The 25,924-nt window shown below is 43.4% G+C and overlaps 1 protein-coding gene across 7 annotated transcripts in view; it reads right to left on the bottom strand.

Annotated features, from left to right (window-relative positions):
* The window catches only part of HERC1 (HECT and RLD domain containing E3 ubiquitin protein ligase family member 1), a 214,087-nt gene extending 188,519 nt beyond the window's left edge, over positions 1–25,568 (bottom strand). For all 7 annotated transcript variants that reach the window (XM_026648236.2, XM_026648237.2, XM_026648242.2 and 4 more), the window contains exon 1: positions 25,496–25,568. The gene's annotated coding sequence lies outside the window, so the exon portion shown is untranslated. The remainder of the gene's footprint in view (positions 1–25,495) is intronic.
* Between the last annotated feature and the right edge of the window lie 356 nt (positions 25,569–25,924).

Below are 25,924 nucleotides of genomic sequence, written 5' to 3'. Positions count from 1 at the left end.
TCAGGGGTGGGGAGAGGGATCGGAGCAGTCAGGGGACAGGGAGCAGAGGGGTTTAGATTGGTCGGGAGTTCGGGGGGGGGCTGTCAGGGGGTGGGGAGTGGTTGGATGGGGCGTGGGAGTCCCAGGGGTCTGTCTGGGGGTGGGGGTGTGGATAAGGGTTGGGGCAATCAGGGTACAGGTAGGGGGTAGGGTCCTAGGGGGCCAGTTAGGATGGGGAGAGGGTCTCAGGAGGGGGCAGTCAGGGGACAAGAGGCTTTTGTGAATGTGAATAACGTAGCTGAAGTCGACGTACTTAGCTCTACTCACTGTGGAGGCTTAGGTAGGGGGTGGAGTCCTGGGGGGGCAGTTAGGGGCAGGGGTCCCAGGAAGGGGCAGTCAGGGGACAAGGAACGGGGGGAGGGTTGGGGGTTCTGAGGGGGGCGGGAAGTGGGAGGGGCAGGGGCGGGACTAGGGCGGGGCTCCTCCCGTCCTCTTTTTTGCTTGCTGAAATATGGTAACCCTATCTTAGATGCTCCTGGAGTACAGCATCAAACTCAGCCATCAGCTCCACAATTTTAAGGAAGTTTCCATTGTTTGGTACATACAGCTGATCTGAAGTGCCACACAGTGCTAGGTTTTGGGTAGCAAGCATTCTCACAATGGCAATGAGCCTTTTCAGAAGATTTTGCCAGTAAAGAGATTCTGGTGCAATCTTCTCTTGATGCTGATCATCTATGGTGGCCTTTAACCTTAGTCTCATCTCAAGCTCTTTCCACCTATGGAATGCTCTCTGGTGATTTGTTGCCTTCTCATGGCATGCCAGATTTCTAGCCAGATTTTTCCAGTCCTTTGTTCCTGTAGAACCCAATGTGGCTGGAACATTAGACTGGAAGAGTTTGCAACAAAAACAGTATGCAGCATTCTGGGGTTTTGAGTACATAAGCCATGGCCTCTCCACTTTGTCATCATTGGGGATTTCACGCCAGTAATGTGTTGGATGGAAACTTCTATTTTCATTGTCTTTGGGGAACATGAAGTTTTTCACTTGCGGTGGCCCATGCAGTACAAGGAAGTCCCTCAGGCTACTGCTCAAGTGGGTACAGAGTCCTGGATCATCTAGACTTAAGGAACTAAAGCAGGGGTGGGCAAACATTTTGGGCCGAGGGCCACATCTGGGTGGGGAAATTGTACGCAGGGCCGGGGCGGGGGTTGGGGGTGCGGAAGGCCATGCGGCGTGTGGGAGGGGGTGCGGTGTGCAGGAAGAGGCTCAGGGCAAAGGATTGGGGCAGAGGAGGGGTGCGAGGTGTATGAGGGGGCTCAGGGCAGGGGGTTGGGGTGCACAGGGGTGCAGCAGGGAGTTCAGGGCAGGGGGTTGGGGGGTGCAGGAGCGGTGCTGAGTGTACGAGGGGGCTTAGGGCAGGGAGTTGGGGGGCGGAGTGCAGAAGGGGTTCGGGCTCCGGCCCGGTGCCGCTTACCTAAAGTGGCTCTGGGGTGGCAGTGGCGCGCACCGGGGCCAGTGCAGGCTCCCTGCATGCCTGCCCTGTCCCCAGCCCAGTGCCACTCCAGGAAGCACTGTGACCCCAGGGGGTGGGGGGGGGGGAGGGCAGAGGGCTCCACGTGCGCTGCCCTTGCCGCGCCTCCAGGTACCTCTCCCGAAGCTCCCATTGGCCGCGGTTCCCCGTTCCCGGCCAATGGCAGCTGCGGGGGGCGGTGTCTGGAGGCAAGGGCAACACACGGAGCCCCCCCCCCCACGGGCAGCAGGGACATGGTGCCAGCCGCTTCTGAGAGCGGCGCGGGGCCCACAGCACCATGGGGGGCAATCCCGCGGGTCGGATCCAAAGCCCTGAGGGGCTGGATCCGGCCCGCAGGCCATAGTTTGCCCACCCCTGAACTAAACTCATCAGCAGCTGTTTCTTGCGCCTCCACCACACTCTCCTCTGATCTACACTTTTCTTCAGGAATGTCCATTTGAGATGGAGATATGGATGCTGCAGTAGCTGCCAGGTCACCTGCACTTTGACTAACTGGAAAATCAGGCATCTCCTCACCACTCCCATCCTCACTGGGGCCGGAAGGCTCACCGTGAACATTTGTGTCTATGTATCTCAGGAGAGCTCCTTCTTGCTTAGATAGAAAAGCTTCCTTTGCTTTCTTTCCTTTTCTGAATGCTGCCCCAGAGGGGCATTTTCTTCTTTCATTTATGACTGCTGTTCTATGCCAGCTATAGTGGCTTTCAACACTCAATTTAAGGAGACAAATAAGCCGGCTGGTAGCAGGGCCTGCGTGAGGGAAGATATCAGCGTCTTAAGGGCCTAACTGGCTCCTACTACTTCAGTTGACTGCCTGTTCTCCTCCAGTGGGTTCAGGGAAGCAGCAGGAAACAGGAAGCTCCCTGAGAAGCTGGTGTTACTCAATCCAGGCTCCTAGGGGTGCTAGAGAGGTACATAAGAGGCTCCTCCTTCTCTCTCTCCCTGCAGCTCCTGCTGCTTCCTGTTATTCCCTCTCACCTTTTCTCCTGCCTGCTATATCTCGTGACCTCCTTCCTCCAGCACAGCACTCCACCCTCTCTGTGCATCTAGAGCAGAGAGAATACATATGCACCAGCAGCAGACACAATTTTCTACACTCTGAGTCCTAATGGCGCCGCCCCACAGCCTGGCACATGAGGCGGCTGCCTCAGTTTGCCTCATGGTAAGGCCAGTCCTGAACCAGTGACTGGTTTTTGTATGTATGACCAATGCCTGAGCACTTGTCTACACAGAGAAACTGACCAGCACACCTATTCCAAAATACCTCTATATGGATATTTTATTCTGAAATGAGTGACTTTATTCCAGAATAACTGATCTGCTTCCAAATCAGAGTAATTATCCTGGAATAAAAAACAACAGTTACCCATCTTTTGTAACTGTTCTTCGAGATGTGTTGCTCATGTCCATTCCATTCTAGTTGTGTGCGCGCCCACGTGAGTGGCCAGAGATTTTTGCCGTAGCGATAGCCGTAGGGCCAGGTGTGGTGTCCCCTTAAGGGTCACGCCCATGCGCTAGTATATCAGGCGCCGCTGGCCCTACACCCTCTTGGTTCCTTCTTGCCGACAACTCCAACAGAGGGGTAGGAGGGCGGGTAATGGAATGGACATGAGCAACACATCTCAAAGAACAACAGTTACAAAAGGTGGGTAACTGTTTCTTCTTCGAGTGCTCTCTCGTGTTGACTCCATTCTAGCTGACTGACAAACGGTATCAACGAAGGTGGCCTCAGAGCTCAGTGCCTTGCAGCACAGCTCTGCCAAAGCCAGCATCGTCTCGAGCTTGCTGGGTCAGCTCATAATGCGATGCCAACATGTGGCTGGATGACCGGGTAGCGACCCGACAGATCTCTTGGATCTGCCCATGATGCCTGTGTCCTCGTTGAGTGCACCGTCATGATCGCCAGCAGAGGCACCTTTGTCAGCTCATAGCAGTAGCTGATGTAGGCCGTAATCCAAAATGAGATTCTCTGAGTAGACACTGGACGCCACTGCAACAAACAACTGCGTTGACTTACAGAACAGCTTTGTTCTATCTATGTAGAATGCCAATGCTCTCCTGACGTCCAGAGTGTGAAGCCTGCGTTCCACGTCAGACGCATGGGGCTTCAGACAGAAGACCGATAAGCGTATGCCCTGGGCAGTATGAAACTGAGAAACAACCTTGGGCAGAAACACCGGATGCGGGCACAGCTGGACCCTGTCCTTGTAGAAGACCGTATAGGGCAGCTCCGAGGTGAGCGCCCTGATCTCAGACACCCGGCGAGCCAACATCATGGCAACCAGGAACGAAACCTTCCATGAGAGAAGCAGGAGGGAGCAGAAAGCCAGAGGCTCTAATGGAGGTTCCAGGAGCCTGGATAGCACAAGGTTAAGGTCCGGGGAGGGGGACCGGGTCCCGGACGTGCAGATAGAGGCGCTCCAGACCCTTCAAAAATCATGCTGTCATAGGATGGGCGAAGAGAGACCTGCCTTGGAATGGAGGATGCAACGCAGAAATGGCAGCCAGGTGGACCTTGATTGAAGAGAGGGACAACCCTTGGAGTTTGAGATGCCGCAGATAATCCAATATGTCCTGCAGCGAGGCCTGCGAGGCCCTGAGACACCACTCCAAGGCCCAGCACATGAATTGTTTCCATTTAGCCAGGTAGGTTGCCCTGGTGGAGGGTTTCCTGCTACCTAGCAAGACCTGTTGCACATGGGTCGAGCACGCCCGCTCATCCGCACTTAGCCACACAGTAGCTAAACTGTCAAGCTTAGCGCTGCCAGGTTCGGGTGCAGCAGATTGCCATGGTTCTGGGACAGCAGATCCGTCCGAAGAAGCAATGGAAGAGGGGCAGCTGCCAAAAGGCTCAGCAACGTGCCAAACCAGTGCAGATGGAGCAGTGCAGGGACTGCCAGGATAACCGTCACTCTGTCCTGCTTGACCTTCACGAGAACCCTGTGAATTAACGGCACTGGTGGGAAGGCATACATCAGTGCTCCCGATCATGGAATGAGGAAGGTGTCTGAAAGGGAACCTCTGTCCAGACCATGAATGGAACAGAACACGTAACACTTTCTGTTCTGTCTGGACATGATCAGGTCCACTGGAGAGTCCCCCACCTCTGGAAGATTATGTTGACCATCTCTGGATGGCACGACCATTTGGGCAAGACAAGAAGGTCCTGCTGAGGCAATCTGCCAAGACGTTCCTGGTGCCTGGCAGGTAGGCAGCAACCAGATGAATGGCATGCCGCACACAGAAGTCCCAAAGGCTGAGTGCCTCTTGATAGGTGGGGCCATGTACATGACCATGTACATGAACGCGGCCACGTGTCCCGTCAGACCTAGGCAGGTGTGGGCCGTAGTAAGTGAATGGTTCTTTAAAACGGGAGATCAAGTCGGACATGGCCTGAAAACGTACCTCCATAAGGAAAGCCCTGGCTCGTGTGGAGTCGAGGCCCGCTCCAATGAATTCTATGAGCTAGACTGGCATTAATGTAGACTTTTGTGAATGTGAATAACGTAGCTGAAGTCGACGTACTTAGCTCTACGCACTGTGGTGTCTTCATTGCAGTGAGTAGACTGCTGATGTTCCCGTCAACTCCACTTGCTCCTCTCGTTCTGGTGGAGTACCGGAGTTGACGGGAGAGCGCTTGGCGGTCGATTTATCGCATCTAGACTAGATCCACCCCCGTTGGATCAATCACTGCCTGCCAATCCAGCGGGTAGTATAGACAAGCCCTGTGACTGGTTGAGGAGAATAACTTCAATGTTATTCACCAGTCTTGGGAGTATCTGCTCTCCCTTTTGTACCTGCCCTGACCTTGGCATTGCCAGTGAGGGCTGCCCTGGGCACTCTGGGTCACAAGCCGCCACTGGTGCCATGCATTTTGTGAACACCCTTGGGGTCAAAGACAGGCCAAAGAGCAGCGCTGTGAACTGAAAATGGCACCCGCCCACTATGAAGTGGAGAAAATGCCTGTGATCTGAGAATACAGAAATGTGGAAATAAGTCAAGAGCAGCATACGAGGCTCCAGAATCCAGTGAGGGGATGATGGAGGCCAGTGAAACCATGCATAACTTCAACTTCTTGAGAGACTTATTGAGGCGACGCAGGTCCAGGATGGGTCTGAGGCCTCCTTTTGCTTTCGGGATTAGGAAGCATTGGGAGTAGAACCCCTTCCCTTTCATGTTACGAGGGACCTCCTCTACCTCCCTCAGGCGCAGAAGGTTCTCGACCTCCTGAATGAGTTGCTCGTGAGAAGGGTACCTGTCAGTGTCTCTGTCCCTTCTTCTAGGGGATCCCAGACGAGGCTGCTGTGGCCTTGGTGGCAGAGGCGGCCGGAACTGCTTACACGCCGACTGTGGTACGTGCATGCCCAGCGAGCGAAGGGTGGCTCTGGTGTCTTTCAGCCCATGGAGCCTCGCATCCATTTGATCAGAGAACAGACCGTTCCCATCAAATGGGAGGTCTTGGATGGAGGTCTGCATCTCCTGGGAGAATCCAGCGGTTTGAAGCCAGGAGCTGCGCATCATTATCACCACAGACGCTACCACCCTGGCTGCCCAGTCCGCCGCATCCCACGCCATTTGCAGGGAGCACCGAGCCACCATATTGCCTTCCTGCACCAGAGTATCAAACTCTTGGCCCAAATCCTGTGGGAGGGACTCAAACTTACGGAGGCATCATCTAGACTTGTTTGGGAGGAAAATTTATTCCAACTCAGTTTACAGTTTCGGGTAGCGAACCATCAGGCCCTCTTGGGTCGTTACAACTTTAAAACAGGGAGAGCAGCTCAGCTTCTCACCTGGACACTGCCAGAGATCGTTGATGTCACCTCTCCCATAAGAGACTGCCACAAACAGGGGTAATAATTTTGATTTATAACCTTTGTTAAGATATAGAAACACTAATACTTATTTTGCAGTCAAGGTCTTTATTGGCAGCTGAAGGTTTCCTGGGTTTTTTTGGTCAGCCTTCTATGCAAATAGGCCACTTCTTGTCATAAAATTCTCAAATCAGCCCACAGATAGATCCAATGAGTATCACAGCCTTACAGTGTCAACAGCGTCAACTTAATAAAGAGTTGTTGCAGCTCTCCCAGAATATGAGAAAGACAAGGTGGGGGAGGTAATATGTTTTATTGGACCAACTTCTGATGGTGAGAGAGACAAGCTTTCAAGCTTACAGATACCTGAAGACCACCTCACATTTCCTGTATAAATTGTTAAGTAGTGTCCGTGTGCACATTTAAAGATAGCTGCATCATTCTACCCAGGAGGGGCTGGATTTCTGATAGGTGAAGTGATTTTCTTCTAGAATGGAAGGTGCTAAAATAATGTAGTAGTATAATGTGCTGCAACTAAGATGATCACTATGACAGATATGACGATTTCCTGCAATATCATTGGGAGACCTTATTGAATTAAGTTTGATTATCTTTGGGGTCCCTTGTATTAAATGGAAAAAAATTATATATTATTGTGGGCCAGGATTGTATGTAACCTCTCTAAGGCAGAGATGTGATGTGAGGCCTGGGAGTTCAAAGGACTATACTGAAAATGTTCCAGACAAGAATGGGCTTTTGGAACAATAAGTATGAAGTGGATTTCCTGGGGAACACTTAAGGAGAGGTTAATACAAACTGACGGGTTATGCAAAAACTCTAGCTTTTTTTAAACTATGCCCCAAGGAGTGGGTCTTGTGTGTTATCTGTTTCCAGAAACTGGAAATCAAAGGCCAGAGCTGTATAAAGAAACAGTGAACTGTCCAGCCAGGGTTCTGGTTCTAAATCTGACAGAGTTATGAACTTGTAACCACAGTGAAAACCCAGCCCAGGTTTTGAAGGATCGACACATACGAGTGGTTATCTTTGATAAGCTTTCCAGCATGCATTAGGTTCTTTTATTGTTTTTAATATGTTTTGTCTGTAATGCTTTCACCTTAAGAATAAACATGCTTGCTTATAGAGCAGTATGGTAATTTATCAAGCAGGCAATACACTGCACTTTGCTTTCTCTCCAGAGACTATGCCCAAACACTGGCCTTTTAGGCAGTCTGGCTTTCTGGGAAACATCACAGTGTAGTTAGGGAACTGTGCAGTCTGAAAAAACCCTGGGGTCAGGAGGGAGTATGATACCAGTCTCTGCTCAAGAGAGATGCCAGCTAAAGTGGGTGTCCTTGGTGGACTATATGGGGGAATACAGACGCAGTCACCCTGAAACTGTGACCAATCACATAACACTAACCTAGATCCCTACTTAAAAAGTTGTATGCGAACAGTAAAACACAGGCATTCTTCTACTGCTAACCTCTTATTTTTCTAGTAATGGTAAAATGCTTATTCTCAGAGGTACAACACTAAGTTCTTCTGCAGCTGATTATAATACACACAGACTTTAAATTATATCTAATAATTCTTCTGGTCCTAAACGAAGACAAACAACACATTGAAAAAGAAAAAAGTGAAGGGTCTGTTCATTCTAAAGCCTTGTGCACATTAAGGAAATTCACATTAGTGTAACTGCCCCAAAATCAGATTTGCACCCATGTAGCTTAATACAGTAACATAAGCATGCACCAGTGCATCTACATTAAGCCTTTGCATTATCATAATTATACTGACAGTCACACTGGTGAAAACTTCCTTAGCATAGACAGTCCCGACATCTTTATTGCATAATATAAATTGGAATATTACAGAAAGATGACAAATTTGTGTGTGTCTGGAAAATAGGAAGCCATCATTCAGCCTGAAAAAACAAGCAAGCTGCTTTCAAGTATGAGGCTAAAGACTATTTTGCATATGTCTAACAAAGTCATTGTCCAGTTCATGTTAAGCACAGTTACACACTAGAAAATTCTAAACTCTTTGGAGTCTATGTTGGTTTTTACAAAAAGAAATTAAGCAATACCAAACTTTGTTAAATATCAGGTTCAATGAAAAAGATGTATCTAAAATTAGTCCAGACTTGCAGAGTTTCACTTTCCCAAAGTAACTTTTTGACAAGAAAGTAAAATCCCACTTCCCCCCAATCAATCAATCATGGCAAAGGGTAGTCATAATTTTTCCTGACAAATTTTGTATGACTATCTCTCAAAGATGTAACTGAAAAATCATTATCTCTGTACTCATACAAAATATGCCTTGGTGTCTAAAATAGTAATGCAAGGTGCTCACACTTAAACTAAGTGATAAAGCCCATATAAACAAGAAGGGTACAAGCCAAGGAAAAGTAATAATACAAAGGATTTTTAAGGAGTCTGTGCACAGTACACCTAAACCACAGACTATGAAAAACTGAAAAATTGCTCAACAAATGAACTCTGAGGGCTTGTGTACACTGGGGACATTAGTAGCATGCTTATACTGGTATAGTTCTGCCAGTATAGTTATACAAGTATAACTCCATGTGGGCACTTCACTTCAGAAGCAATATAGGACAAACCAGAAAAAGACAGTCTTATTCAGGAATCTGAGTATCCACACGGAATTATACCTGTGAAACTACAGCAATAGAATTATACCAATGAATTTCGCCATGCAGACAAGCCCTAAAATAAAAGGCTATTCCTCATCTGACACAAAAGGCCATAACTACAAGACTGTAATCTAGTGATGTTTTCAACTTGATAAATTAGATATAAATTTGTAACCAGGGATTCTCAATCTTTTTGAGATTGCAACCAACAAATTTTTTTGAGGGGGGGAGGTGTCATTCTGTAACTCCCATATCCCACAATCTTCTGTGGCCACAAAGGATAATGGAGTTTGTTTTGGCACCATTTTGTTGAGGACAGGTGCTGCTGCTCCTAGAAACTGAGATATCAGCTCCAGAGACCCTTGAAGCACCACTTGCCCTGACCCAGAGCTGAACATGGGGTGGGTGGAAAGAGAGAAGCCCTGATGTGACTAGATTAGAAGCGGCAAGGGAGTGACATGAAGACATAACAGGAGCTGTTCCTTAACTTCCCCTCCCTGGCTTCCTGTGGCTCAACCTAGGTATTTTGCTTCTCTCAGATGGTAGATGCAAGCCATCAGGTGCTGTCCTATGATCCAACACTAGTGAACAACATTAATTACCTTTACATTTTATTCTAATTTATTCATTTTATTCTATTTTCTAAGACAGGGATTGTCAAATGTCTTCAGTGGGTAGGCCACATTTCTGAGAGTGTCTTTGTGGACCATTTCCCCTTCCATCTGTTGCTACCCAGGACACTCCCCTCATTCGTAACACAGCCACCTCCTTTCCTCCACATGACATAACATCCATGTGGCAACTACAGGAGTAGTTCAGGGAAAAAGCAAACCGATACTTTCACATCATTACTTTCATTTATATTGATCTGGCAGCTGGAAACAAGGAGAAGGCAGCACCATGTGAAAAGACAATGGCTGGGAACCAAAGTAAATAAACTGAATACTAGCACCTTTGCTTGACTTGGGGACGGAATATCTGGTATGCTCAGTGGACAACTGCTAAGATTTTAAACAGAGCTATAATTTAACGAAGCCCCACATCACTACACGTTCATTCTAATCCAGTCTGACCAATGCAGAGGTCAAGCAAGGACAGCGCTGCTGTTGGGATAGTTTATATGGAGGATATTTTGAGTCCCTGATAAAGGGAAACTTTTTAAAAACTGCTTTAAAAAAATTGTAGAATTGCACAAATTTAGAAAAACTGCAGATCCTGCGATTTTAGATTCTCTACAGCATTGCTACAAAATCTAAGCCTTCCTTAAAAAAAACCACCCCCTTCATTGCAAAATATTGCCATCAATGTAAGCCAGCAGAACACTTCCAAACAGAAGAGTCCCTCCCACAACATCTCATCTCAGTGAGATAAGAATTACAAAGCCTACAATCATCTACATGATTTATAAAAGAAAAAGAAAAAAACTGCTTAAATTTAAAGTTATTTTTGATAAAAATGCAAAAAACTGCTAATGTAATAGCATTAAAAGCTGTATAGTTAAAAATCAAAGGCCGGAAATACCAACATTAAAGCATAATTATGCATGCTGAAAAGTAGCTGTGAAAAATGCATAAGTGAATTCTATGTTTGTCTTATGGAAGTCAGCTCCATCAATGTTGGCAACATTAGGAGTCCTAGTGCAGACCACGTTGCCAGTATTTTAAGTGTTATGTCCATTAGTCATGCTCTGAGCAATTTAAAGGACATTTTATTTAAAACAGGCAGCAGCCAGGGTGCATGACAGCTCTTATTGTTGCGAAGAGTAGAATTTAATTTGTGTCTGAAACAGCGAGAAATATTTTTTGCAGATGGGGCCTGAAAGTCAAGCTGGGCTCTTTCTGGCTATCGCATCATGAGTAAAAGATTTTGCAGTCAGAATGTGGTTAATTCTGTAGATTCACTAACAATCCAACTCATTCTTCCAAAGCTGTAGTGACCCTACAGTACTAACAGGAGTAAGAGTTGGTAAAAGCTTCTTTTTGATCTCTAAAGTAAACAGTGACATTAAGTGCCCAAAGGTGAGTTTCTCTGGAAAAAAAAAAAAAAAAAAGTGCCAATTGTAGTCACTTTTCTGACTATAATAATATTTCTATATACATTTAATCAGAAAAACAAGGAACATATTACCACCTTTCATGTCCCCAAAAGCATACAGATGTGTAACATGACCATATTAACATTCCTACATAAATGCTTTAATAGAAACCCAAATTTTAACATTTTCCCCCACTGATTTTTACAATCTTAATACATTAACAGGGTTTGGAGGAGCTTTTTCATACAACAGTAACATCTAATGATAGTGAAATAAAAGACTGCCATATTGGATCACGCCAGTTATCCATTTAATCTAATATGTCTGACAATGGCCAGTACCTGACAGGTAAGAAGAAGGTGCAAGAACCCTTAAAGGGAACAATTATGGAATAACCTGCCCAAAAGGAAAATTTCTTCCTGACCCCCCACCTCAGTCAATAGTTGTCTTATGCCCTGAAGCATGAGATTATATTCCTTATAAAATATCTTTACCTTAAACTAGCATAACCACGGATGATCCCATTATCCAATGAGTGTCTATGCCTTATCTAGGATTTTACTAAATTCTTGGCCTAATTGCTATCTTGTGGCAACAAGTTCCATCAGCTAGTTATGTTGTAAGTAGCTCCTTTCGTCAGTTTTACTTTACAGCACACCATTTACTTTTTCGGCACCATTATTTTATATATTTAAATCATGTCCCCTCTTATTCATCTCCTCTCTCTAAACAGTCCAAATCTTATTATTCTCTTCATATGGAATTCTTTCCAAGACTGTGATCATTTAGGTTGCCCTCTGTGGGCTCCTTTTTATGCTATATGTTATATTTAAGATAGTATAAAAAAACTGAATGCAATATTCCAGTGAGACTGAGCAGTGGTTTTTATGATGGCATAATATTTTCAAAGCTATTTTCTATCCTACTTTTTATACTACCTAATTACATATTAGGCTTTTAAACTGCAGTACTGCATAAATGCCCCCAATCAGAATTCGGTCCTCCCCTGTGGTAATATGGAAAGTTATGCAGTCCCTGCTCCAAGGATTTTCAATCTAAGATGACAAATGACACAGAGGACACGGATATGATCAGTTATAGAATTTGTTACATAGTTATCTATAAAAAAACTGCAGTGTGTGACATATCCATATACCCCTCCAACAAGCCATTATTAATTGACTGATTTCTTATTTTTGAGATGTTTGTAGTTAGCTATCCAGAATGACACCTAGGTCTTTTTCCTGAATGGTTGTTAGTACAGAACCCAACAACATGTTTGATTAGTTCAAATCAGTTATTGAAGAATTCATCCTCCAACTCGCCCTTGAGCAGCAGCAATCTTTCCCTTACAAGTGTCAAAAATTTGTGTAAAATCTAAGGCCATGTCTACATAGAAAAGTTGCACTTCTTACATACCGAAGGCCTATGCTTTCATTAAAAAACTTTCTTAAAATAAATTTTCCAAATGTGAACCAAGAGTAAACTGATTAATACTATTTTTCATACTCTTCAGACAGCTCCAGGACTGTCACTGCTCCTCATAGCTTTGCCAAGCTGCAGCAATGTGAAAACTGAATAATCATATCTGTTTTTTATGCTGCCCTTCAGAACCAAGGTAGCAGCAGTGAAAATAACAAGAACCAGGTCAATTTCACACTGATTCTTGTTGCTAAAACTAGGAGCAGATTTAAAAACAGACTGGAAAAGGTATAGAGCAACAAAAAAGACATCCTCCTGCAGCAGCCAGGATGAGAAAGGAGGAAGGACAGAACAGTGTGATCTACACTTCCAGCAGTCCAGAGATCTGAAGTGGGGGGGAAGTAAAGCAAATGCTGCTTCTCCCACCTTCCAAAAGGGAAAGGGGCTGGGGATCTAAAGCCTGGTCCACACACAGATTTTGTACCATGATAACTATTTTGATTAGGGATGTGATTTTTTTTAAAACCAAAATAGTTCTACCAGTACAATACCCCCCAGCATGGACCTAGTTACATCAGCATAAAAGACGCCTTATACCAGTATCGCTTAGGGGCTGTATACATAGGTATGTGTTTTTCCACTTTAACAATACAGGTATTACTATCACAAAAGAGTGCTTTGTTTAGGCCAGCATAAGCTACTTCCCTGTTGAATCACTGAGTTCACACAACTCTGCATTTTTCTGAAATACGTACACAACGTTCTGGGTAGATATCCCATGATGTAATGTTCCACCATCAGGATCTATGCATTCTGGGATTTTTCTCATTGTTCATTTTGGGATATCTACAAGAACCTGCTGGAATTCCAGGATTGGGGACTCTGTTTGACCCCCATGATTCCTCATGTCATCCAATAATTCATCTGGCTTTTGCAAGCCAGCACTATTTTCAAGCTCCTGGATGACACGATCCTGATAGTCATTAATATGAACAGGCTGCTCTGAATATATTGGCAGTTACACAGCTGGATTGCTATGGAGGAGTTAAGAGACAGCCACAGTAACATCGCAAGGAAACTGCTAAAGGAGAAGTAGGATGAAAGAACAGTTATTTCTGCATGACATTTTCCTGGAACAGCTTCACTCACTGGAACACTGTGTCAGGGCTCAGCCAAATAGCACTGAGTGCTGTGACTGGACAGTGATGCAGAACTGAGATAACCAGCAGTGGTGGCAGAAAGCTACTTCCAGGTGAGATCTGTACAGATCTCACCTGGAGCTGCAATGGTGGACTACCAACATGAGAGTTCCCCTAAATGTGTAGCGCATGTGGCCACTGCCATCTGGAATGTCACCACATTCAGCCAATGGGTGTGAGATTTGATATTTCAGAAAAACAATACTTTTGATCTTAAAGTCTCTGGCACAGATGTCATTTTGAGCATGCAGGGTGGAAGAATAAAAGCCAAGCAAGTGGAGCTCACCCAGCAAGATAGTGGCCAGCCAGTACCCAGAACAAAAAGTTGTTTAGTTCTCCCATATAGTTGTATTGTAATACAGCAACTACTACTTACTAGAAGAAGTCCCCTCCACAGCACTTTCAGGCTGTCTCTCTGCCTGAGTTTTGGGAGACATCTCTGGCACTGTCGCTGCTTCTGGGTTTGGTATGCTAGAGAGGTCTTGGCTATCAGGGGAAATCTCCCAATTGGGATCCATGATTTCATAACGTGGCCTTCTGGTGCTGTGACCAGACTGTCCAGAACACCATGCCGAGGTTTGGTTGCGCCCACCGTTGCAAAAATCTAGTCCAGTTCCTCAGAATAGGTGGAGGTAGTGAAAGCATTACTGGAGATGTTGTTTTGGTCTGACTTTTTATAATTCTGCTAAAGTTCCTTTGCTTTGGGACTTGTCCCAGGAGTGACCCTTCTCCCACAGTTGTTCAAATAGCCACTCCTCTCTTGATATTCTGGTGACTGCTGTTAAGATACAACTGGACATGCCCCACTCCTAAAAGGGCAAGGAAGCCCAGACCCTCCTAACAGGACCATGGAGAGGCACGGGGCCTGACTATAATGAGTATGTGATTCTGGGGGTGTGAACTCACCATAAACTGGAATCTCAAAAGGGGAAAACCCTAGTGTGTCAACATTTAAACAGAAAGGCAACATCCAGTCAAGGTGATCGCGGCACAGCAAAGAGCACACATGTAAACAAAGACACTGATCCAGAGGAGAAGTAACGTCCCGTGGTAGAGCAGGGGGAGAACTGCCAGAAGTATATAGTTAATCCGAAATAGGGTTGCGTCCACATGAACCTTATACCAGCATAACTCATTCAAAAACAGTTCTGTCACTTACAAAGCAGAATAAAGATAAGATGACAGGTAAATTTTAAACATCTTGTGTGGACACAAACTTATACAGGGGAAAAAAAAAAAAAAAAAAGCTTTCCCATGTGGACAAGCCTTTGTTCACATACAGGAAGGGGAATAAACTATGTCAGTCTAACAAACCTTGACACCAATATAACTGCATCCACACTGGGAAGTGGGAGGGAGGTTGTACTGTTTTAACTACATTGATATAATTAAGTGATAGGCATTGTTTAACCACACCAGTTCTAAGACATCTAAAATAGTACCTGCAACAGAGGTTTTCAACCGTGGGGCACGCCTCCCTGAAGGTGTGTGGAGGAACATTAGGGGGGCACAATGCGCAAGGTATTTTTTATGATTATTACATAATAAGAACATGACACTGAAAATTACATTGAAATAGCATGGAGAAAGTGTTTTGCAACTGATTTCATCAGATCGACTTTTTTAGCAGATACAAGGCTGTTGGCACAGTACACAGGAGAGTGTTATAATGAATTTCATTATAAATAGACCATTATTTCAACAGCAACTATCATCTTTCCAACCTTCTGGTTTAGTGTAACGACAGAGTATGATATAACAATAACAAGCAGTTCTGCAGTGCTTATTCCGCTGGTGAGTTTGATATTTTTTCATATCATGTGGTGAAAAATGGATCGGTATATATTGCCAAAAGACAGTAGTGTTCTGAAACGAAAGGCAGAAGCTGAAACAGTCATTACCAAGAAAAAAAACTGCAAAAACAAGAAAATATAATGAAGCATATTTGGATTTTGGTTTCCACTTCCATTGCAATTAATGGAAAAACTAGGCCTCAATGTGTAGTGTGTACAGTAACTTTAGCAAATTATAGCCTGAAGCCACCAAAATTAAGATGTCATTTAGAAACAAACCATGGCAATCTGGTAGGAAAGACCAGAGATTTTTTTTTAACAAAAGCTACAAGAAATTAAACAAAAACACACACAATGAAAAAAATATGGTATCCACCTTGCAAGTGTGTTAAAAAGCATGTCAAGTTGTGTACCACATTCTCAAAAATTAAAACCTTACACAACTGGGATAAAACCGATTCTTCCAGGAGCAACTGACATTTGCAGGTCACTGCTCGGTGACAGTGTGGCAGAAAAGTTAAGAATGATCCCACGGTCAGACAAATGTCAGCCGCCAAATCTCTGACATGTCAGAAAATACCAACATACAGCTGATCTCTTGATTGCAATCCAGTTTAATGAAGCAAATATTGGAAGATTTTTTGTTCTGCAAGCCAATTAAGATGTGTGCAACTGGATCTGAACTGTTAACATTTTAAATTACTTTCTAATTTCTCATGAGTTGAAGTAGGAAGCCTGCGTCGGAATCTGTACGGATGGACCTCTTCTATGCCTGGAGGTAGGGCAGGCTTGAAAGCCAAAGTGTTTGAAATTGCTCCACATATACATGGACTCATTGTATGATACACCACTAAGCTCTTGCAACTTGAAACCTGGATCAGGAACTTACTGATGTTCTGAGTTCTGCTATTAAAATTGTGAACTTTATCAAAACAGCCCACAAATGCACGGTCTCTTTGCAATGTTTTGCGCAAAAATGAGAGTGGAGCATGATGCTTTTTTGTTTCACATTGAAGTCAGGTGTCTATCCAGATGGAAAGTGTTGCAACATGTTTATGAACTGTGAAACGAAGTTTGATTTTTTCTAGTGGATTTGAATTTTAGCAATACAGACACTGTATGATCCCAACTGTCTTGTGTTTTTGGTTTACCTTGCTGATATTTTTGACAAACTGAATTCTCTAGATGTCTCATTGCAAGGAGCGGAAAGTACTATTTTTGACCTGCACAACAAGATATCAGCATTCAAGAGAAACATTCACTGGAAAACAAAGATTGAAACTGGTTTAAGCGTTCCATTCCCATTGTTAACTGACACTACGGACTAAACAGTATCTGAACTATTGAGTGTTGAGAACCCAACCAAGAATCACTTGACTTGTCTCAGAGCCAGTTTGGATATTTTCCCAAAGGAAATGCACCCCTGAATGACTGGATTTTCCAACCTTTTGTAGCTGAAGCATGGACCTTGTCCCACCCTTTCAGAGTGGTAGCCGTGTTAGTCTGTATCAGCAAAAACAATGAGAAGTCCTTGTGGCACCTTAGAGACTAACAAATTTATTTGGGCATAAGCTTTTCTGGGCTAAAACCCACTTCATCAGATGCATGGAGTGGAAAATACAGAGGCAGGTATAAATACTCAGCACATGAGAAGATGGGAGTTGCCCATCAGTGGGGGGTCAGTGCTAACTAGCCAATTCAATTAAGGTGGAAGTGGGCTATTCTCAATAGTTGTCAAGAAGGGAGGGAAATGACTTTTGTAGTGCTAATGAGTTCAATGTAATCAAACTGATTTCCCCCTGCTGATACTCACACCTTCTTGTCAACTGGTTGAAATGGGCCACTTTGATTACATTGAACTCATTAGCAATGTAGGAGGGATGATTGCTGGATGTCCATGTCATAGCCAACTCCTCTTCTTCAGATTTAAGGTTTGACCTTGGTACCGAGTACTGAGAATATTTGAAGAAAATGAGCTGGAGATAGTGCTTGTCCCATTCGTTTTTTTAATGTTTGTAATTTAACTCTGTCATTGCATATTTCTCTTTTTAAGATGTTATTCAGTTCCTTCCAAATTTCAACAGCATCAGCAATAAAACAGCTATTTTCCTGCATTTTGTTCAAGGCTACAGAAATAGGCTTCAGGGTACTCAGCATGTGTTCAATATTTCTCTTAAGCCCAATGTTGAGAACTTTGACTGCGACAGTTCCATCTATATTTTCACGATTTTGTTCACAAACTGCCATCAGATTGGGCCAGTTCTTGATATAGTGCTCAAAACAGTCCACTACTGAGTTCCATTGCACATCTTGTGGGAGAGTTAGCTTGGTTCCTCCCACTTTTTTCAGAGCAGCTGCTGCAAAGTGGTTGTTACAGAAGTATTTTGCAATTTCAACAACATTAGCCTTCATTTCTGAAGTCTTTGTCTAGGAGGTATATCAAATGAGCACTGCAACCATATGTTATTAGCTTGGGACTCTCTTCACCCTCTAAATTTCTTCTCATCTTGGATACATTTGCAGCATTGTCTGTGACCAAACTGCGTACTAGACATTTGAATTTTTTTTCATAGTTTGTTATAGCTTTTACTGCTACTTCTTGTAAGTATTCTGCGGTGTGTGCATTTCCTAATGTATCAATTGTTTCTGTAAGGAAGCCATTCCCTTCTTCTGTTGTCACACAAGCACATACAACAGGATCATTGTGGACATTGCTCCACCCATCAAGACTCAGGTTAACAATTTCACCCTCTAGACCTTTTGATAACACTTTATCCAGCAATTTGCCTGCGACTTCTGCTCTGTTGGGTGGACTGTATCCTGGTCTTAATGACTGAACCATGTTAATGAAGTGTAGGTTCTCAATCATACGGAAAGGAGAGTTTGTTGCATAAACAAACGAAGCAATTTTTTAATCAATTACCTCTTTTTGTAATCTGCTGGTTCTTATCACAAACTTATCTATGGTTGTTTCTGGATGATGGAGATTTTTTTTTCCCCTTTCTGCTACAGGTGATGTACTGTGGCTCTGTGACATACATGATGTGACTGAAACACTATCATTGGCAGATAACTCAAACTATAGAAAATGATGGTGATCTTGAAAGTGGATAGTCTTCAGAATCCTGTATATTGAAGGTGGATAGTCTTCAGAATCCTGTATATTGAAGGTGGATAGTCTTCAGAATCCTGTATGTTGAGGATGGATTCTCCTAAACAAAATAAGTCTGTGCTGTTATTTAATTATTATTACCATACTGCTCATTTAGTATTACTCATTGCATTCACTGACACTCAGTACTACTTTGAAGGTGAAATTGTAAAAGGAAGATCTGCCTATTTCAGCTATTTATTTTTTAATCACAACTGCAGCTAAAATGATGGTACCATAGAGTAACAACTATATTTTTTGCTCAAACATGAGAATTCAAGAATAGTCCAGAAGGAAGACAGGCAGAAGAAGTATGAATAAAAAAAAGTTTACCAACCTGAAGATCCTGCATGTTCAGACATGTTCCTTTCATCAACTTCAACACAGCTTCCTCCTGAGAAGAAACACTTCTCATGACGTTGTTTCATTTGGGCAACCAGGCCTTGCATTTCTTTGTTGCACTGTTTGCATTTTGCATGCATCCCTGTCTTACCCACAGGTAAAGGAACTTCATTAAAATATTCCCAAACTGGGTCTCTTTTATGGCCTGCTGCCATTATAGATTTTTCCTTCTAGTGAGAGAATGGTATGGTAAGATCTCAAATCAATGAAGCCTATACTCAGAAAGACCTCAAGACTTCTGGAATATGCTGCTCAAACAGTTTCACTTTTGTTTCTACTGCCTGTCCCTCCCTTCTCACATTTATCTCAAGACTTCTTCTTGTCCAGATCTATTCCGCCCCTAACAATCTTCTAGTCATTGAATGTTTTGAAACTTTGCACTTTTGGAGAGAGGTAAGGGATTGACTCAGTGTACACAAATTTGCAGAGGGTCAATAGGGTTGAGGTCTGTTATTTCTCACTGCTATATATTATTTATTTATTTAAAAACATTTTTGCTGTTAACAAGCATGTTATCTCTGGAGACACAAATCCACAGTTTGAGAACTGCAAAACTAAGCATCTCTGATGGTATCTTCTAGACTAAGCACTGAATCCCATTGGGTAGATAGAAAGATTAACCTAAATAATCTATACAGAAGCCTCTGGAGCCCCATAAGATTGGGTCCCTAATCCATGAACTATTAGAACTCATTTACAAAACTTTTCTTAAACATTACATGAATATATTGTCTCATACTATAGATTTAGAATTTATAATCCCTATTCCATGATGAGATATCTTTGAGCTATAATGTATCTTAATTAAAACTACCTTTAGTTAGGTTTTTTCCTCAAAAAGCATTTTATCAAAAAAAAAATCTAATTTTTTTGGTTTTAAAAAAATCATTGATTTTTATCCACCCTGGTATCTGTGTATTTAAAACTTACAGGTGTACGTAATTTTATTAAAATTCTGTTAAGGTCTCTGTTGGGTTTATAAATAGGCTATCAAGCACACTTTTCATGTGTCTATTTTTGTCTAGGTTGGGGGGCATAACTCAAAGAGGGGACTCAGCTCAAAAAGGGACAGTACCCTAATACAGTGGCTCTCAACCTTTCCAGACTACTGTACCCCTTTCAGGAATCTGATTTGTCTTGCGGATCCCAAGTTACAGCTAATTTAAAAATTACTTACTTACAAAAAAATCACACATAAAAATACAGAAGTGTCACAGCACACTATTAATGAAAAAAATTGCTTACTTTCTCATTTTTACCCTATTATAAAATAAATCAATTGGAATATAAATATTTTACTTACATTTCATTGTATGGTATATAGAACAGTATAAACAAGTAATTGTCTGTATGAAATTTGTGTTTGTACTGACTTCGCTAGTGCTTTTTATGTAGCCTGTTGTAAAATTAGGCAAATATCTAGATGAGTTGATGTACCCCCTGAAAGATCTCTGCGTATCTCCAGGGATACCCGTACCCTGGTTGAGAACCACTGCTCTAGTAAATTCCCACCTGCTACCAGTTGCTGGGGTTCTGGCTTCTCTCCCAGGCATTGCTCTCAACATTTTTCTTATCATTACCTAATATTTTTAGTTCTATATTAGTTGTCTGGTAAAATGTGGGATAATGGGAGTCTGGAGGGGCAAGTAGATGGGCAAAAGAGGGAGCAATTGATTCCAAAATGTTAGAAAAGATTAGTACAGCAGAGAAATTATGGGAGAGAAGAAGAAAGATTCAAAGAGGAGACGAAGTTGATAATGTTATAACTGAATATGTGATCATTAGGGCTGTCGATTAATCGCAGTTAACTCGCGATTAATTCAAAAAAATTAATCGCAATTAAAAAATTCAATCGCGGTTTTAATCGCACTGTTAAACAATAGAATACCAATTGAAATTTATTCAATATTTTGGATGTTCTTCTTCATTTTCATATGTATTATATTCTGTGTTGTAATTGAAATCAAAGTGTATATTTTTTATTACAAATATTTGCACTGTAAAAATGATAAACAAAAGAAACAGTATTTTTCAATTCACCTCATACAAGTACTGTTGTGCAATCTCTGTCATGAAAGTGCAACTTACAAATCTATATATTTTTTGTTTGTTACATAACTGCACTCAAAAACAAAATAATGTAAAACTTCAAGGCCTACAAGTTTACTCAGACCTACTTTTTGTTCAGTCAATCGCTAAAACAAACAAGTTTGTTTACATTTACCGGCGATAAAGCTGCCCTCTTCTTATTTACAATGTCACCCGAAAGTGAGAACAGGCATTTGCATGGCACTTTTGTAGCCGGCATTGGAAAGTATTTATGTGCCAGATATGCTGAACATTCATATGCCCCCGCATGCTTCGGCCACCATTCCAGAAGACGTGCTTCCATGCTGATGATGCTCGTTAAAAAAATAACGCATGCACTAAATTTGTGACTGAACTCCTTGGGGGAGAATTGTATGTCCCCTGCTCTGTTTTACCCACATTCTGCCACATATTTCATGTTATAGTCTCGGATGATGACTCATCACATTTTGTTCATTTTTAAGAACACTGTCACTGCAGATTTGACAAAACACGAAGGCGGTACCAATATGAGATTTCTAAAGATAGCTACAGCACTTGACCCAAGGTGTAAGAATCTGAAGTTCCTTCCAAAATCTGAGAGGGACAAGGTGTGGAGCGTACTTTCAGAAGTCTTAAAAGAGCAACACTTGGATGCGGAAACTACAGAACCCGAACCATCCAAAAACAAACTCAACCTTCTGCTAGTGGCATCTGAGTCATATAATGAAAATGAACATGCACCAATCCGCACTGCTTTGGATCATTATCTAGCAGAACCCATCATCAGCATGGATGCATGTCCCCTGGAATGGTGGTTGAAGCTTGAAGGGACATACAAATCTTTAGCACATAAATATCTTGCAACGCCAGCTACTACGGTGCCATGAGAACGCCAGTTCTCACTTTCAGGTGACGTTGTAAACAAGAAGCGGGCAGCAATATCTCCTGCAAACGTTACCAAACTTGTTTGTCCGAGCAATTGGCTGAACAAGAAGTAGGACTGAGTGGACATGCAGGCTCTAAAATTTTACATTGTTTTATTTTTGAATGCAGTTTTTTTTGTACATAATTCTACATTTGTAAATTCAACTTTTTTTTACAGTGCCTGTATTAGGTGAATTGAAAAATACTGTTTCTTTTGTATTTTTACAGTGCAAATACTTGTAAGCAAAAATAAATATAAAGTGAGCATTGTACACTTTGTATTCTGTGTTGTAATTGAAATATATTTGAAAAGGTAGAAAACGTCCAAAAATATTTAAATAAATGGTATTCTATTATTGTTTTACAGTGCCATTAATCATGATTAATTTTTTTAATCGCTTGACAGCCCTAATGATAATATACAATTGTTTTATTTGTATGCACTATTGTTGTAGCCATATTGATCATATTAGAGAGACAAGATGGGTGAGGTAATATCTTCATTGGACCAACTTCTTTTGGTAAGAAAGACAAGTTTTCAGACTTACACAGAGTTCTTTATTTGTTTAAATTGCAGGGGGTGTATCCTTAAGGCATAATGCCAAGTATTTTTCACAGTGGCTAGTAGGTTTAGTCCACAGACCAGTACATATTGGATGAATTATTGACATCCCGATTCAAGATATTCCTTCTACTTACCAATGTAAGATTTCATCTGCCTTCACGAGGCTCATCACCTAAGTTTTCTAGGTCCCTCTGGAGTTCTTTAGTCTTGACTAACCTAAATAACTTGGTGTCATCTTCAAGTTCACTCCTATTTTACAAATCATTAATATATTAAACCCCATCCCACCCAATCTCATTTTCACCTGCTCATAACCAAGGCTTGAAAAACCCATCCACCCATAGAAAACTGGAGGAAGTGAGCTCAAAGTAATCTGCTGCTTTTGGGAAAAGCTAAAAGTAGTGGAGCTACCCAAAGAACAGAAACTCAGAAAGGAATAGCAGAAATCCAAAGGTAGCAGCAAGAAGAATGGGAGAAGAGTTGAGTAGCAGAGACACCAGCCATATACATACACACACCAAGTCTGGGGGAAGGGAAGCAAGGGGTTCCCTGCCAACAACTAGAAAGGGCTTCAAGTTTATCAGACACATACTAACCAGAAGCCGACACAAAAGATGAAGCCCCTAAGCAGGGTCCCAGGACAAAACCGTGGTAAGAATTGTACTACCCTTGCTCTACCCAGCAGCTGGAGGCGGGGGAACTGGTCTTTTAATCAAATCAGACACACTACAATTCACTGGTTCCTCCCACCCCCTTATCTTTTATCAGCCTGGACTTAGTGGAGTCATCAATTTTCAAGTCCTGTTGAGAGTTTTCTAACAAAAAAAGGTTCTTTTATGCTGAAACTTTCCATCCATTATCCGAAAGATAAGAGGGTTTTTTTTAATTTTAAGTTACATAAGAGTGATTGACATAAACTATCAGTTATAATTGTTTAAAAATTAATATTCATGTGCAGCATGAAACTGCTACTAAGTTTAGAATTGTACGCTTTTGTGCCAGTTTCATTGTGGGGTTCTACAGCTGTGTAGTCAAAAGCTTTCCAGGTACGATAGTATGCAGAGAAAACAGTAGATAGTCTCCTTTCCTCTTTCCTCCTTCTAAAAACCGAAATGCATGAAAACATAAGCTAATGTCAGTCACACTTTTAAACAGCTCAAGAGTCAGGCAGTAAAGATACGATTTGCATAGCAATCATTACTCACCTACATTACACCTATACAGTATTTTAGAATAGTAATTACTTGTACTTTAAGATCCAGTGGGTCCCAGTTCTGTCCTCCTATATGCACTATTCCTATTCACTTTAGTGTGGAACATGTGTATTTGAGAGATAGATTAGGTACTGTTTGTACAATGTAGACAAGTTAAGGTTACTATGAACCTTAACTTTTGCATTTCCAGCCTCAAATATTCCATACTACAACTAAGTTTATACACTAACTTACATGATATAGAGATAGAATCCTAAAGAACTGAGATCCTTCAGGATGAAAGATCTTCACAATGTATCCTATCACTACTATTTAAAAAAAAACTCATGCACTGTAGGCTCTTTGCAAATTCAGTAAATCATTTCCAACCTTCAAACAGGGAATTCTACTATAGCCACATAGAGGCATTTAAACTGGTTTAATGAGAAGGTCAATCACAAGAGGCAGTTATGACCAGAGGTTACACTGGGCAAGTTCCCAGGCACTGAGTAACCCTTGCTATTGATTGGTAAACTCCACAGCTACTGGATTCAAGGATAAACGGTGCAAACAATTGGGACATCCAGAGGAGGGAAACCTGGCCCAGCCTGGCAATACAGGAGATGCCTCTGTAGGGTGAGGGTCAGGGTCTTCTCTCCAGCCCCCCAATCTCCATCCTTTCCTTGATTTTTTTCCCCTGCACCTCTACTATGAAATTTAATCAAAATTTATATGACAAAATCATATCCCTACTCATGAGTTACGCAGTCCAGCAAAGGACAACCTGCTCAGGTACGTTATATCAACACACGAAAGAACAGGTCCAACAGGGATAAGGAGGCTCTACACCTCAACACCCTGCTTCCCCCTAAGTGGGGTGCAAGATGAGGACAAATATGTCTAGAACACACCAGAAAAGCAGCCTATTTAGAGAACATAGGAAAAGCTGCATGCAGGCCAAAGTGAGCCATTAGGGCACCATTCAACTAAGGTCATGAAAAAAATAATTTGGAAATGAAAGTATGTGGATACTTTCTCTCTAATGCAGTTGGGAGCCAGCCAACAAGCCACAGGGTGCTATGCAACTTAGACAAGAGGTCGGGAGATGTGTACAACACTTAAGGTCGTACATGTCATTGACAAAAATCTACACAATTAATTTCTGCCTTCATTTTATGACAACAGCCAGAGCAGCCCAGAACACAGAATTTAATACAAGGAAATGACAGGCAATGCACATGCTACAATCAGTTCATAGTTACCATGAGGTAGGGGCGGCGGGGCAGCAGTGCAGACTTAGAGGAGTTGTGGATCTCATCCCAACATACAGCAAAAAGGTACCTTATATTTAATACTGTCTAAAAGAAGAGACTTGACGAGACTTCTAGTCCTGAAGGGGAAACTACCTTCCCTGAGCCCCAGGAACTGGGGAGCGGAAGGGGGGGAATATCTGGCTTAGCTTCATTTTCTGCTCTTCACTCCACCCCTATATACAGCTTAACCCTTCTGCCCCCACCCCCCTGCGCCATAGGGGGCTCAGCTCCCGCCCCCCACAGCGCCATAGGGGCACAGCCCCCGCCCCCTCCGCACCAGGGGGCGGCGGTCAGTTGGGCTTTGAACCCTGCCGCGGAAGCAGCGCTGAGAGCCCCGACCCTCCCAGCCCGGCTCGCCTGGTTCGGGCCTCCCTACCCCGCCGCTGCCGGCTGGGGACGCGCCGAGGCGGGGACGCGCGGCGCTCGCACACAGGGGCGGAGGGAGTCAGTTACCAGGGTCCAGGCGGGGCGGTAGCTGGTCGGGTCCGGAGGTGGCAGGTCCCGGCCCAGAGCCGCGGTCTTTCCGCAGCGGCGGCAGCTTGTCAAAGAGAAAACATGACGTGGGAGAGAGGCAGCGGGAATCTCGCAGGGCTATCGCCCAACTATCGCGAGACCCGGTCGCGGCTTTCCCTCTGCCCGAGTCCGGGGGGCGGGGCGGCTCCTGCAGTCCCACCCTTTCTGCGTCGGGGCTGAGCCTCCGGGGCGGGACCGCACGTAGCAGCGACCGAGGCTGCGCCTCGCCTCCACGTGCTCCCCGACACACCCCCACGAGCCGAGCGGCATAGCGCAACGTGCGGCTTGTTTCCCGCTGTGCCATGCACCCCACAGTCACCACACCCCCTGCACAGTGTGCACCTGGCACCCCGCCATATGCCCCATGTA

This window comes from Terrapene carolina, unplaced genomic scaffold, assembly GCF_002925995.2.
Source record: "Terrapene carolina triunguis isolate 2854851 unplaced genomic scaffold, T_m_triunguis-2.0 Scaffold67, whole genome shotgun sequence".
Classification (NCBI taxonomy): domain Eukaryota; kingdom Metazoa; phylum Chordata; order Testudines; family Emydidae; genus Terrapene; species Terrapene triunguis.
This window is presented reverse-complemented; position numbering and strand designations above follow the sequence as displayed.